The sequence below is a fragment of the Staurois parvus genome, unplaced genomic scaffold (genome assembly GCF_062004578.1).
Source record: "Staurois parvus isolate SC_StPar_1 unplaced genomic scaffold, SC_StPar_1.0 ptg000218l, whole genome shotgun sequence".
Classification (NCBI taxonomy): domain Eukaryota; kingdom Metazoa; phylum Chordata; class Amphibia; order Anura; family Ranidae; genus Staurois; species Staurois parvus.
Genome location: NW_028318014.1, coordinates 377,798 through 391,362, shown reverse-complemented (window position 1 = coordinate 391,362; position 13,565 = coordinate 377,798).

Here is a 13,565-nt window from a genome sequence, read left to right as displayed (position 1 = left end):
CTCCACTGTGGGCACACCGCAATTTAAACACATTTTTTAAGTAGGGTTAAAACTTCTGTTGGGCTACTATTGTTGTATGTAACTCTTGGTCTGCTGTCACAAGCTGTCAGGATGTAAGGTGAAATCTCTCCAAAAGGCCCCTGAGCAGCAATACATTTTTCACAGTCTATTTTTATAGACTTTTTCCAAGTCTATCCAAAAGTTTTAAAAATGTTTTGGCTGGAATTGGGCTTTAAAGGGGACTTTTTGGACATTCAGAAGTAATTAATAATGACTTTCAGAATACTGAATACAAAAATTACCTAAAAAATTAGCCAGGTTTTCACTAACCCCTAAAATTAATCTGTTTTTATCTTTATAGTAAACAGGCAAACAAAATAACCATGAATATGAAAAAAGCCCTCTTACACTAGGTTGATGGCACTGACAACTTTTATAGTGCTATGAAATATCTGAAATAGCGGAATATACTGTATGTTTAAACAACCAACTCTTTGATATACGTTAGCATTCCATTAGCAGGAGGACAGCCCAACTTGCAACCTTGGCATCCCATAAAGAAAGTTCAATAGTATCACTATTTTGCCTCCCAAAGGAAAATCTGGAATCATTAAAAAAGCCAGTAATTACTATGAAAACCTATCTCTGGCTTTCAAATGAGATATTGATGAGGAACAAAAAAAGAATATAATATGCAAATACAGTACTATTTGCTAAGGACATTTGATCCTGAACTGTTGACCTGTGGAGGAGACTCTAATGAGGTGAGAATGGCTGCCATAGATATAAGTCCAATACTTGTGTCTCTTGATAGATGATTAATCATTATAAAGAGATTCAGTATTCATTGAGCTTTCATGCTGCATGTCACACAGTGACTTTGACAGCCATCATTTCCTACTTAGCAAATCGAATCCCTGTAGCAGAGCCTAAGGAAGTTGTTAAAGCAATTAAAGGCTTCTGTCTTGGTTGCCATAGCACCACCTCATTGCACGTCTGCTCGCACATTGCCAAGCTGTATGCAAGGGGCTTGTATGACATGATTATGACGGAGTTTTTTATTTTAATGACATTTCTATGTCTCCTGTGGTGTCTTCTGCCTCATGAATTGATTTTATACATTTAAAGGGCAAAAACTAAACTGCTACGCATCATTTAAAGCTGAACTCTAGACAGACAGGTAACATGGGTAAAATTAATTTCTGGAAGCTCATTTTAGGATTAGTATTTCTAGTCACACAGCAGGGGCTGACTGGCAACTTTTGGCCCATGGTGCAGCAGCTCTCCTTCTTCCCTGCCTCCTCTAGACCCCATCCCAGGCTGAAGCTTTGCTCCAGGTACTCTCTGCTCACCAGGTGGGTCGGTCTGGACAGTGCCTGCTGCACCAAATCCAGGTTTGTAAACTGGCCAGCATGGGGTGGTCGGGGGCTACAAGGGGATTCCGGGGCAGCTCGGTCGTGGCTGACCAGGGGAGAAGAGCTTCCTCTGGGACATGGAGCCTGCCTCTGCTCGGACATAGCATACACCACCATGCCGGTAGGGCTGCCTCTGCTCTTCCTCATTCCGTACTCGGTAGGACACCAGCAGAGACTTTTTACTCCTCTTCACCACAAAGCCTTTAGGCATGTCTGCAGCAGAAGCAGTGTGGCCTTTTTACGGGGCAATTGAGTGGCCTGGGGGCAATCGCTCCCTTGCCCCCCAGCCCAGTTCACCCTTGTCACACAGTTATGAAATATACACAGCCATGCAACATCACCCAGCCATTCTAGTGACCAGATTTTCTCTGCTGAAGTCATGCTACATAGCTGGTGTACCTACCCTTTCCCAGCCTGCGACTGGAAAGTGAAAGAGCAGCAGAAGACTGATGGGCTTACCTTTCTGCTCTCTTCCTCTTAGCACGGGTGTCGGCAACCCGCGGCTCCGGAGCCGCATGCGGCTCTTTTTCACCTTTCCTGCGGCTCTGGAGCACACTGCCCACCAGGTGACAGGCAATAGGGTCGGCAAGCCGCGGCTCTTTTAATGCAGCTCTTCTGTGTGCCGGGCGCCCGCTGGCAAACATTGGCTGTCAGGATGTAGGCGGGGCAGCCCGGATGTAGGCGGGGCAGCGTGACGAACTCCTCTCCTCTCACAGTCCGCCCTGAAGACCAGAACGGCGCGGGAACCCAGCGAGAGGAACGCGCAGAGCAAAGGTAAGTGAATTCACACAATATGGGGAATGAATTACTATAGGGGGGATGAATTACTATATGGGGGATGAATTACTATAGGGGGGATGAATTACTATATGGGGGATGAATTACTATATGGGGGATGAATTACTATAAGGGGGATGAATTACTATAGGGGGGATGAATTACTATGGGGGATGAATTACTACGGGGGATGAATTACTATATGGGGGATGAATTACTATATGGGGGATGAATTACTATAGGGGGGATGAATTACTATAGGGGGGATGAATTACTATGGGGGATGAATTACTATATGGGGGATGAATTACTATGGGGGAGGAATTACTATATGGGGGATGAATTACTATATGGGGGATGTATTTTCAGTTTTAAAAATGTTTCTCTCAAAATAAATTTCAATCGTGGTTTTGGCGAGATTTGGCTCAGTCGAAAAAAAAGGTTGCCCACCACTGACCTAAGGCTATGATTGTGATTATGACGATACACTGTGGCCCTGATTAACCCTTTGCTTACTGGGCCCTTAAACCCCCTTCATGACCAGAGCGTTTTTTGCAATATATGCAGTGTCGGATTTGTTTTAAATGTTGCAATGGTTTTGCGGCTCCCAGTCTTTTTTTCCCTCTCGGAAACGGGTCCAAGTGGCTCTTTATGTCTTAAAGGTTGCAGACCCCTGTCTTAGCACATGTGAAAGCAGGACAAATAATTGGTCCCAAGTACTGTGTCACTTCAATCTATGTTCTGCTGTACAGAAGATTACAAGAAGCCGTCTGTTAATTTCACTTTATTTGAATTTACTCAAACTTACTACTGCTTTAAATTCTAACTGAGCCTTCAGTTTAAGGGCTCGTTCACACCATGGTGCAGAGAAGTCAGTTTTCCTGCACACATTCTGCAAGGGCACAATTAAATCAATTGTTCTCTATGTACCTGTTCACACCACAACAGTAGTATCATGTACAGATTTTTTTCTGTGCAGGAATTTGCAACATGTAAAAACCTCATTGAAGCGCACATGAAAACTGATGTATTTGCAAGTGAAATCTGCATGTCAGTTTCCATCAGTTTTTCTGCACGTATGGTGTGAACGAGGCCTTAATTATAGTCACATAGTTAGGATGAAACTAGACCCAAATCCATCTAGTTAAGCAACAGAAAAAAATTAATAAGTAAATAAAACATTAATATACAGAATACTATACCCACAGTTTATTAAGAGGAAGGAAGAAAAACAAATTTTAAAGCATGGTCTAATTTGCTCCAACAGAGGAAACAATTCCTTCCTTACCCTGACAATAAGACCCTGAATCAACAATCTCTGGTGTTATTATTATTACTCTGGTGTTAATAGGTATAGTTATAAGTTCACTACAGTATGTGGACCAGCTATGTGTTTATACTTGGTGATCATATCCCCCTTTTAAATGCCTCTTCTCAAGAGAGAATAAATTCAGCTTTGCTAATCTTTCCTTTGTTGAGCCCCTCCATTCCTCTTATCAGTTTGGTTGTCCTTCTCTGCACAATTGCTACATCTCTGATATATTTTTTGTGAATTGGCGCCAAATCCTGACTGCATATTTCAGATGAAGTCTCACTAATGATTTGTACAGGAGCAAAATTATGTCTCTCACTTTTTCTATATTTCTACATCTTTTTTTATTTTAATAAAAAAAATTAGGCTTTACAAATCACTTTAAGTCTAAAATCTACCAAAACACCCTTTACAACCATTGACTATTGTCAGTTAGTGGTACACCTCTTAGAAGTAAGTACGTTTTTAGCCCCCAAGTGTATACATATCATTTGTCGACATGAAACCTCATTTGCCACTTAATTGCCCAATTAAACAGTACATTAACATCTGCTTGTAACTTGGAAACATCCTATAGAGACATTATTGAACTACATAGTTTAGTTTCATCTGGAAACATATCTATAGAAATAGGTACTTTTAACCCCAAACTTTATATAATTCAAAGATAGGTTAAAAAGTAAGGGTCCCAACATTGAGCCCTGGAATACATAACCTTAGACCATTTATAGTATGTGTCATGCACCTGGTGGAAATCAAGCTGGAGAGGCGCCTTCTACTAAGCCTCTTGTCCAACACTCCTGGTAGTGGTGACAAGCGATGTGTGGATACAGAATGGCATGAGGGCCAATGTATCAGGCAGCATCAACTGTTGGTTGGAAGATATGAATGACTGTGGTCTACCAGTCAAGAAACAGAGGCTGGTACAAGGTGGCACTTCTTTAGAAGACAGAAGTGAAGCCAGGACACTAGCCAAAGGTCATCAACAGCTGGACAGCGAGGTACAGGAATGTAAGGCAGAGTCAGGATACATGCTGAGGTCAGTCTACAAGTGGGCAGCAAGGTACCTAATCAGGAGGCAGGATGCAGAGTCCAAACACAGGCTAAGATCACAACAGGTAGACAGAAATGAAAAGACCGGTCAAAGGCAAGCCAGGTCGTGCACAGGAAGACAAAGATTGTGGGTCAGGACACAGGTAAATCAGGGACAAGTTGAAAACCACTCCGCAATTTGTTCATGCCACAATCCAGTTTAAATAGGTCGTTTGACACCAATGCCAGAACCGAGCATGCACATGTGACTACACACATGCTACTTAGCCTGCGCACTAATATGTGTGCTCGTGCATACTAATATCATCTTACAGTGAGGCTTTGCTTGGAATTGAAGAATGTTAGAAGGTATTCCTAAAGACAGGGAGCTTCACAGTGATGCTATTGGAGTGCAGAGATTTTCATTCTGTTTGTTCATGTTTTGGACAGCTCCCTGCACCCAGCATAGAGACCAGGGTGGGAACAGCTAGGCTTGGAGTGGAAGATTTTGTTTTTATTTATACACTGGTTTCATCATATACCTTACCTTCTACAGTACATTAGCTGTGTGTGGAGACCTGTGTCAAATGCTTTTGCAAAGTCCAAGTATACTATAGCCCAGCAATGGGCAAACTACGGCCCGCGGGCCGTATACGGCCCGCGGGCCGTATACGGCCCGGCGGACCTTTTAATCCGGCCCGCGGAGCTAGGCTCCCGCAAGGCCAGTGGTCGGCAAGCCGCGGCTCTTTACAAATTTAGATGCGGCTCTCCTGTGTGCCGGGCGCCCGCTCCCCTCCCTCCTCTCCTCCTCTCCCCTCCCTCCTCTCCTCCTCTCCCCTCCCTCCTCTCCTCCTCTCCCCTCCTCTCCTCTCGGATGGCCGCCCCCCCTCTCGGATGGCCGCTCCTCTCGGACGTCAGGACTCTGCAGCTGTCAGGATGTAGGCGGGGCAGCCAGGATGTAGGCGGGGCAGCGTGACGAACTCCTCTCACAGTCCTCCCTGAAGACCAGAACGGCGCGGGAATACGAGAGGAACGCGCGGACCAAAGGTAAGTGAATTGACACGGGGGGGGACTTACTATATGGGGGATGAATTACTATATGGGGGACTTACTATATGGGGGACTTACTATATGGGGAATGAATTACTATATGGAGGACTTACTATATGGGGAATGAATTACTATATGGGGGACTTACTATATGGGGGACTTACTATATGGGGAATGAATTACTATATGGAGGACTTACTATATGGGGAATGAATTACTATATGGGGGACTTACTATATGGGGAATGAATTACTATATGGAGGACTTACTATATGGGGAATGAATTACTATATGGGGGACTTACTATATGGGGGATGAATTACTATATGGGGGACTTACTATATGGGGAATGAATTACTATATGGAGGACTTACTATATGGGGAATGAATTACTATATGGGGGACTTACTATATGGGGGATGAATTACTATATGGGGGATGAATTAATATGGGGGATGAATTAATATGGGGGATGAATTACTATGTGGGGGATGAATTACTATGTGGGGGATGAATTACTATGGGGGATGAATTACTATATGGGGGATGAATTACTATAGGGGGGATGAATTACTATGGGGGACGAATTACTATATGGGGGACGAATTACTATATGGGGGATGAATTACTATATGGGGGATGAATTACTATATGGGGGATGAATTACTATGGGGGATGAATTACTATATGGGGGATGAATTACTATGGGGGATGAATTACTATATGGGGGATGAATTACTATATGGGGGATTAATTACTATGGGGGATTAATTACTATGCTTACTATGGGGGAATATTACTATACTTACTATGGATGACACATACACATCATTCATCTACTCTTGGTCCGGCCCCCGGGTCCAATATATGAACCCATTGCGGCCCTCAAGTCAAAAAGTTTGCCCACCCCTGCTATAGCCACAGCCATTCCTTTGTCTAAGTTTTTGCTTACTTCCTCATAAAAATAAAGCAGATTTGTTTGGCAGCTTCCCACTTTCATGAGTCCATGATATCACTTAGAATTTGTATTATAGCAAAAACTAATCTATGTAGTCTTTCAATAAACTCTCATTTATCTTGCTCACTATAGACATTAACAGGTCGGAAGTTACATCGTAACGCGCATTATGCATTTCTAACTCCTGTGTTCAACGCATTTCGTACTCCTGACTAATGTGCTCTCCACATTATGTGACTGTTAATGAACTTATTTTTCAAGGTAGGCTGTGTGCAGAAGACTTTCATTTTCTACTAGGTTATTGTGCTGAGGTTTGTGTATTTCAGGCTCTCACTTGTGGCACAGTAATTAAAGAATATTTTGGACTGTGTCATATGTTACCATGTACACGGACAGTAGGCTCAAGATTTAAGCCCCTTCTATCATTAGCACAATTTTGCCACATCCTCAATGCACTGTAGTCCACTCCCCACAATGCCTGCTTATTTTCTTCTGGGTGACCAGAGCTGAAGACCCCCAATATCTGCAGCCATGGAAACAATGGTTTTGAAATAACAGAGGTCAGCTTCCTTGCAAATAGACTACTGCCTCCCCACTTAGAGCAAGAGTCCCACTCTGCAGAATGTTGTCAGGTGACAGGCTTTTCTACACAGCTGTGGCTATTTTTAAAGAGAACAAACTAAAGCTTTTGGCTGTGGCTGCTTTTAACCACTTGCCCTCCAGAAGATTTACCCCCCTTCCGGGTCAGTCCATTTTTTGCAATACGGAGCTGCGTTACTTTAACCACTTTCCAACCACCCTATAGCAGAACTACTGCTACAGGGCGGCAGGGCTGTGCAAAATTACATGTGCATGATTTTGTATTACATTGGCGGCTACAGCTGTCGATCACCGGGTCCAGGCCAGAGATTCTCCACCGGTACCTGACCATCGTCAAGGAACACTGACAGGGGAGAGGTCTGTATGTAAACAATACAGATCTCTCCCCTGTCAGTACCACCATGCTGCTTTGTATTGCTCTCCATAGCAGCATGCTTACACAGTACATTACACAGCACAGTTTGTAAATCCGCACACAGTTAACCCTTTGATCGCCCCAGATGTTAACCCCTTCCTACCCAGTGCCATTAGCACTGTGTCAGTGCTTTTTATTAGCACTGATCACTGTATTAGTGTCACTGGGGATGTCAGTGGCAGTTAGTCACTTCCTACCCAGTGTCAGAATGCCCACTGCAGTCCCGTAATAAGTCGCTGATAGCCACCATTACAAATATTTAAAAAAAAAAACATTATATATACCAACATTTGTAGATGCTATAACTTTCACATAAAATTTTTTTTTAGCAAAGACATGTAGCAGAATAAATTTTGGCTTAAATTTATGACTGAATTAGATTTTTACATTTTTTTTTACTGGATATGTTTCATAGCAAAAAAGTCAAAATATAGATTTTTTTTTTTTTTCAAAATTGTCAGTCGTTTTTTGTTTATAGCACAAAAAATAAAAACTGCAGAGGCAATCAAATACCACTGAAAGAAAGCTCTATTTGTGGGGAAGAAAAAGACCTAAATTTCATTTGGGTGCAGCATTGAATGACAACGCAAATTTCAGCTTTTTTATTTTTTACACTATAAACAAAAAAAAGACTGACAATTTTGAAAAAAAACAATATTTTTGACTTTTTGCTATAAAACATATCCAATAAAAAAAATTTAATTTCTTCATAAATTTGGACCAAAATGCATTCTGTTACATGTCTTTGCTAAAAAAAAATCCCAATAAGTGTATATTAATTGGTTTATATGAAAGTTATAGCGTGTACAAATGGTGGTATATATACTGGAATTTTTATTTTTTTATACTAGTAAGTATACTAGAGATCAGCAACTTATAGCAGGACTGTGGCGGGCTTTCTGTCACTAGTGGGAACTGACTAACTGCCACTGACATCTACAGTGACTAGAGATGAGCGAATCGAAGTATCCGAAGTGGAATTCGAGTCGAATATCGGAAAAATTTCGATTCGTGCCGAATCCGAAAAATAGCCTAATTCGGACGCGCGAATCGAAATTTTTCAGAAAATGGCGGCTGACATGTGCGGCGACGGAGCGGGGATGTCTGGGAAGGCGCGCAGACAAGGCGCGCTGACCCATAATGCATTCCTCAACTACATGTGATCGCATCAGCCAATCAGCAGCCAGCCAGCCAGCACTGTGTAATGGTCGAGCTATAAATAGTGGCCATTTTGGAATTCTTCATTTGCCTGCAGTTATTGAACAGAGGCAGACCGCTCTGTACTAGGGACAGGGACAGAGTTAGGGCCACAGAAACGATAATTGGGGACAGAGAAAAGTTACTTAGGGACAGAGAACCATTACTCAGGGACACAGACTTGTTAATGAGGGCCACAGAATCGTTATTTAGGGACAAAGAAACGCTAGTTAGGGCCACAGAATTCATAATCAGGGACAGACAGAATTGTTACTCAGTGCCAGAGAATTGTTACTTAGGGCCACAGAAACGTTATTAGGGCCACAGAATTTTTACTCAGGGACAGACAGAATTGTTACTGAGTGCCAGAGAATTGTTACTCAGGGACAGACAGAATTGTTACTGAGTGCCAGAGAATTGTTACTTAGGGCCACAGAAACTTTAATTAGGGCCACAGAATTTTTACTCAGGGACAGACAGAATTGTTACTGAGTGCCAGAGAATTGTTACTCAGGGACAGACAGAATTGTTACTGAGTGCCAGAGAATTGTTACTTAGGGCCACAGAAACTTTACTTAGGGCCACAGAATTTTTACTCAGGGACAGACAGAATTGTTACTGAGTGCCAGAGAATTGTTACTCAGGGACAGACAGAATTGTTACTGAGTGCCAGAGAATTGTTACTCAGGGCCCCAGAAACTTAGGGCCACAGAATTTTTACTCAGGGACAGACAGAATTGTTACTGAGTGCCAGAGAATTGTTACTCAGGGACAGACAGAATTGTTACTGAGTGCCAGAGAATTGTTACTTAGGGCCACAGAAACTTTACTTAGGGCCACAGAATTTTTACTCAGGGACAGACAGAATTGTTACTGAGTGCCAGAGAATTGTTACTCAGGGACAGACAGAATTGTTACTGAGTGCCAGAGAATTGTTACTCAGGGCCCCAGAAACTTTACTTAGGGCCACAGAATTTTTACTCAGGGACAGACAGAATTGTTACTGAGTGCCAGAGAATTGTTACTCAGGGACAGACAGAATTGTTACTGAGTGCCAGAGAATTGTTACTTAGGGCCACAGAAACTTTACTTAGGGCCACAGAATTGTTACTCGCACAGACACAGAATTGTTACTCGCACAGACACAGAATTGTTACTGAAGGCCACAGAACTGTTACTTAGGGCCACAGAATTGTTACTCGCACAGACACAGAATTGTTACTCGCACAGACACAGAACTGTTACTGAGGGCCACAGAACTGTTACTTAGGGCCACAGAATTGTTACTCGCACAGACACAGAATTGTTACTCAGGGCCACAGAACTGTTACTTAGGGACAAAGAAACGCTAGTTAGGGCCACAGAATTCATACTCAGGGACAGACAGAATTGTTACGGAGTGCCAGAGAATTGTTACTCTGGGCCACAGAAACTTTACTTAGGGCCACAGAATTTTTACTCAGGGACAGACAGAATTGTTACTGAGTGCCAGAGAATTGTTACTCAGGGACAGACAGAATTGTTACGGAGTGCCAGAGAATTGTTACTCAGGGCCACAGAAACTTTACTTAGGGCCACAGAATTTTTACTCAGGGACAGACAGAATTGTTACTGAGTGCCAGAGAATTGTTACTCAGGGACAGACAGAATTGTTAATGAGTGCCAGAGAATTGTTACTTAGGGCCACAGAAACTTTACTTAGGGCCACAGAATTGTTACTCGCACAGACACAGAATTGTTACTCGCACAGACACAGAACTGTTACTGAGGACCACAGAAACTTTACTTAGGGCCACAGAATTGTTACTCGCACAGACACAGAATTGTTACTCGCACAGACACAGAACTGTTACTGAGGGCCACAGAACTGTTACTTAGGGCCACAGAATTGTTACTCGCACAGACACAGAATTGTTACTCAGGGCCACAGAACTGTTACTTAGGGACAAAGAAACGCTAGTTAGGGCCACAGAATTCATACTCAGGGACAGACAGAATTGTTACGGAGTGCCAGAGAATTGTTACTCAGGGCCACAGAAACTTTACTTAGGGCCACAGAATTTTTACTCAGGGACAGACAGAATTGTTACTGAGTGCCAGAGAATTGTTACTCAGGGACAGACAGAATTGTTACTGAGTGCCAGAGAATTGTTACTTAGGGCCACAGAAACTTTAATTAGGGCCACAGAATTTTTACTCAGGGACAGACAGAATTGTTACTGAGTGCCAGAGAATTGTTACTCAGGGACAGACAGAATTGTTACGGAGTGCCAGAGAATTGTTACTCAGGGCCACAGAAACTTTACTTAGGGCCACAGAATTTTTACTCAGGGACAGACAGAATTGTTACTGAGTGCCAGAGAATTGTTACTCAGGGACAGACAGAATTGTTACGGAGTGCCAGAGAATTGTTACTCAAGGCCACAGAAACTTTACTTAGGGCCACAGAATTTTTACTCAGGGACAGACAGAATTGTTACTGAGTGCCAGAGAATTGTTACTCAGGGACAGACAGAATTGTTACTGAGTGCCAGATAATTGTTACTCAGGGCCCCAGAAACTTTACTTAGGGCCACAGAATTTTTACTCAGGGACAGACAGAATTGTTACTGAGTGCCAGAGAATTGTTACTCGGACAGACAGAATTGTTACTGAGTGCCAGAGAATTGTTACTTAGGGCCACAGAAACTTTACTTAGGGCCACAGAATTGTTACTCGCACAGACACAGAATTGTTACTCGCACAGACACAGAACTGTTACTGAGGGCCACAGAAACTTTACTTAGGGCCACAGAATTGTTACTCGCACAGACACAGAATTGTTACTCGCACAGACACAGAACTGTTACTGAGGGCCACAGAACTGTTACTTAGGGCCACAGAATTGTTACTCGCACAGACACAGAATTGTTACTCAGGGCCACAGAACTGTTACTTAGGGACAAAGAAACGCTAGTTAGGGCCACAGAATTCATACTCAGGGACAGACAGAATTGTTACGGAGTGCCAGAGAATTGTTACTCAGGGCCACAGAAACTTTACTTAGGGCCACAGAATTTTTACTCAGGGACAGACAGAATTGTTACTGAGTGCCAGAGAATTGTTACTCAGGGACAGACAGAATTGTTACGGAGTGCCAGAGAATTGTTACTCAGGGACAGACAGAATTGTTACTGAGTGCCAGAGAATTGTTACTTAGGGCCACAGAAACTTTAATTAGGGCCACAGAATTTTTACTCAGGGACAGACAGAATTGTTACTGAGTGCCAGAGAATTGTTACTCAGGGACAGACAGAATTGTTACGGAGTGCCAGAGAATTGTTACTCAGGGACAGACAGAATTGTTACTGAGTGCCAGAGAATTGTTACTTAGGGCCACAGAAACTTTAATTAGGGCCACAGAATTTTTACTCAGGGACAGACAGAATTGTTACTGAGTGCCAGAGAATTGTTACTCAGGGACAGACAGAATTGTTACGGAGTGCCAGAGAATTGTTACTCAGGGCCACAGAAACTTTACTTAGGGCCACAGAATTTTTACTCAGGGACAGACAGAATTGTTACTGAGTGCCAGAGAATTGTTACTCAGGGACAGACAGAATTGTTACGGAGTGCCAGAGAATTGTTACTCAAGGCCACAGAAACTTTACTTAGGGCCACAGAATTTTTACTCAGGGACAGACAGAATTGTTACTGAGTGCCAGAGAATTGTTACTCAGGGACAGACAGAATTGTTACTGAGTGCCAGATAATTGTTACTCAGGGCCCCAGAAACTTTACTTAGGGCCACAGAATTTTTACTCAGGGACAGACAGAATTGTTACTGAGTGCCAAAGAATTGTTACTCGGACAGACAGAATTGTTACTGAGTGCCAGAGAATTGTTACTTAGGGCCACAGAAACTTTACTTAGGGCCACAGAATTGTTACTCGCACAGACACAGAATTGTTACTCGCACAGACACAGAATTGTTACTGAAGGCCACAGAACTGTTACTTAGGGCCACAGAATTGTTACTCGCACAGACACAGAATTGTTACTCAGGGACACATAATCGTTTAATTAAAGAGTATGTCAGACAACATGCAGAGGAGTGGCAGAGGAGGCAATGTTTTAGGAGCGAGCAGACGTGGCAGCAGAGGAAGGGGTCGAGGCAGCACTATTCGCAGCCAGAGGCCAGTGCTCCCGGTGTCATCCAGCGGTCGTGTCTCCACCGACAACCCTGCCGTCATCGATTGGTTGGCTCGGTCGTCTTCCTCTTCCCAGGTCACCTCTGACACCTACAGCCAACGGTCGGTGGGTACGTCAGACACAACCGTTAGTTGGCATGGCCCGGGACCAAGCCCACTGAAATCACGTGTCCTCTACCTGCCCCTGTCCTTTGGTGTTCCCTCACCAAGCGAAGTATCGCATGCTGTGGGCTCAGCCCCACTGTACAGTGAGGAAGAGCTAACAGAGGGCGGTCAGGAAAGGGGGGAGACATCCGCCTTTTCAGCAGCTAGGCGAAGAAGTAGTGGCGAGGAGAGTGGCCCGGTAGCCGGTCTAGAGACAGGTCTGTCTCCTGACCCAGACGCAGCCGAGGCGGCTAGTAGTGAGGCGGAGACCCTACTTGATGATGAGGAGGTTGATCGCACTTGGCAGCCTCGTCGTCATCAGGCAATTTCTTCCGCATCATCAGGAGAAGAGGGTGGCAGCTTGGCAGTGAGCGAAACAGTCGGTGGGTTGCCCAGGAGACAGCAGCAGGGTCGCAGCAGTGTCAGTGGAAGCAGTGTCAGTGGAGCCAAACGGCCACGGAGTAGAGCACCAGCT